Source organism: Rhineura floridana, chromosome 4, assembly GCF_030035675.1.
Source record: "Rhineura floridana isolate rRhiFlo1 chromosome 4, rRhiFlo1.hap2, whole genome shotgun sequence".
In the NCBI taxonomy this organism is placed as follows: domain Eukaryota; kingdom Metazoa; phylum Chordata; class Lepidosauria; order Squamata; family Rhineuridae; genus Rhineura; species Rhineura floridana.
The window spans coordinates 156,940,862-156,944,178 of NC_084483.1; positions in this window are offsets into that span (position 1 = coordinate 156,940,862).

The following is a 3,317-nucleotide window of genomic DNA, read 5'->3' on the forward strand; positions in this document are numbered from 1 at the left end:
TTATATGCATTGGCATCCTGTCGCTTTTCATTCAGAGCATTTATTTTGCAGAGCAGCTTCATTTCTTGCCCTTTCTCACTCACAAGCTGAATGCATAATACAATTGACATTACAGCGAGGTGGAACCTGCCTCCTCCTCCATGTTTGTTTTTCACTTCACATGAAAATCTATTTTGGTTTTGCACCTAAAGAAGCCTTTCAGGTGATGATACATATGCAACCCTATATGTTTGCTCACAATGACTCCACAAACTCCTTTCTAGCTGGTCCACATGCAATGTCTGTTCTTTAAAAACCTTCCCTTTGCTTTGGAAACAAAAGTATAGGTAAGATATTGCTGAGGTCCCATTAGCTACACCCTTCTGTTACCAGGCACAATTGAAAACATAGGCAATGACTTGCAAACCCTGGGGACCAGGTTATTTGCAAGGCCATATTCTCCCATATCAACAATGCCAAGTTTTAACTTTCTATCCTGCCAACATTTGAAGCCCAGATTGCCCCTGAGGGAATGTGGCTCTTGATAGACAAAAGATCCCCCTCTCTTGTCCTAAATGAACTAGCCAAAGAAGCAGTCATTCCCCAGGTATGGTGCCATGATGGAAAATGCAATCCTCATGGCCACTAGTCTGATTGCAGACAGCACTAGGACTGGTAGCAGCATGTGTGGGGTGGGGAGTGAATATGGAATGAAGCATGTAGATGCCACGTAAAACAAGTGTATCTATTCTCCTTTGTCAATTGATGGGGAGATACATGCTGTGGGAGGAGGCAGGCCCTAGCAATACTCAGCAAAATGTTGTTGTTGTTTAGATTTATTGCCAACCTTTCACCCAAAAGTCCCAGAGCAGGTCACAACAGTTTTAAAACACCTAATTAAAAACAACCTAAAATCACAACATCACTAAAAACAAAGGGTGGGTTCTAAAAATATAGAGGTGCATCTTCAGCATTCACCAAAAACTATACAGTGAAGTTGCCAGATGCACCTCGGTGGGGAGGGAGTTCCACAACTTAGGGGCCCCCACTGAGAATGCCCTCTCCCGAGCCACCACCACCTGAGCTACTGAGGGTGATGGAACAACCAAAAGGGCCCCCTCTGCTGATCTCAACACCGAGAGGGTCTGTAGGGAAGGGGGCGGTCTTTCAGATATTTGGGCTGAAATTGTTTAGGGCAGTGTTACCCAACCTTTTTCGACCCAACATCCTTTTGCAAAATCTTTTTGTGCCCAACGCCCCCCTCAGATTAAGTATATGCCAATGCTTCCTATTCTTCCCTTAAAATATGAGTAATGCATAAAAGGTATTTTCAATGATTATTACCGATCGTTTTTATCATGCCTTTTTATTGCACTTAGATTACACATTGAATTCTTAGTATGATTTATTAATATACATACATAGTTATAGAAAAGTAAATAAAATGAGATTTATTATAAAATACTAGTGTGATCCTTGAGCTTGATGAGTTTTGGCTAACTTCACAATATCTGGAGTATACTTGGATAGTAATAGTCTTAAGTCACCATGACTAACAATATCCAAATGGTTTCGATTCTTCACTAGTATGCGATTCACTGCACTAAATCCTAAGTAATTAAGTCCACACAGTATGAACCAACAGAATATACTGTGTTACTTAATAAAAAACTCATTCAGTTTACCGGCATTGTTTCGTTAAACAAGTTCATTTAATCATCACAGAAACAACGGGTAGTGAGTGTGTCCCATTCCTGAAGAAAACCAGCAAATAACTGACTGTCTGCGTCACCCATTTGCACACGGCACTCATCCATTGGAAGATTGCGCCCTCCACCAATATACCCAGCTTATCAAACACTCTCTCGTGATTGGTTCCAACATCCCTCAAGACAGCATCGGAACATTACCTAGTGCCGGGGCGTGGCTAATATCTCCATTCCTTGATATGACACTGGCTGCTATTCAGAATTCCTTTACTAAAGAGCACACACTATTTATAGTGTTATTTCCATGAACTGAGACTATTAAATACATTCTAACTGGGGACAAAACAGTTTAAAAATTCATGATTTGTGTATTAAATAAAATTAAACTTAAATGCTTCAACTGTCGCATCAGACCGTCAAATGTCAATTCCCCCCTAATAAACCCAACCCCCCCTAAAGTTTGTAGTCATGCCAATGCCCCCCTGAAAGGCTGTAACGCCCCCCAGGGGGGCGCTACCACCCACATTGGGAATCGCTGGTTTAGGGCTTTAAATACTAATGTGAGCAGCACCTTGAACTGGGCCCGGAAACACCTTGGCAACCAATGCAGTTGTTTTAAAACAGGGGTTATATGAGTTTTAAAGGGAACCCCAGCCAGTAATCTGGCTGCTGTACTTTGGACCAGTTGAAGTTTCCGAATCATCTTCAAGGGCAGCCCCACGTAGAGAACATTGCAATAATCCAATACAGAAGTTACATGCGCATGGAGTATTCTGGTCAAGTAATCTCTGTCCAAAAGGGGGCAAAGCTGGTGAATCAGCCAAAGCTGGAAAAGGGCATTCCTAGCCACTAAGGCCACCTCAGCCTCCAGTGACTGCGTTGGATCCTGGAGTAGCCCTAAGCTGTGGACATGCTCCTTCTAGAGTAGTGCAGCCCCATTCAGGACACCTCCCCACCTCCCAGACATGAGAACTCTGGACACTTAACACCTCTGTATTTTAAGGATTCAGCCTCAGTCTGTTGGCCCACATCCAACCTATCATTGTCTCCAAGCACCAGTTCAGCATCTCAACCACCTCTCCTGATTCAGATGGAACAGAGAGGTAGAGCTGGATGTCATCTGCATATTGATGGCACCTGAGTCCAAATCTCTTGATGACAGTTACCAGTAGTTTCACATAAATGTTAAATAGCATGGGGGACAAGATGGAACCCACAGGACAGTTCCCATAGTGCTGAGCAATAGCCTTCCATAATTACATTCTGGAAGCAGCCCCAGAGATATTCGCAGAAGTACGACTTGTAGCACAGTGTCGCCAGCCCCCACCTCCCTAATACACTCCAAAAGGACACTATGGTTAACAGTATCAAAAGCTGGTGAAAAAGAATGAGCAGGGTCACATTGCCCCTAACTCCCTCCTGACATATGTCATCAGCCAAGGTGATCAAGTGGGTCTCAGTGCCATGGCTAGGCCTGAAGCCAGACTAGAATGGATTAAAGTAATCAGTTTCCTCTGAGCATGCTTAGTGCAGGGATGGGGTACCTGTGGCCTTTCAGATGTTGGACTCCAACACTTATCAACCCATGCCAGCAGGGATGATGAGAGGTGTAGTCCAGAAACATCTGGA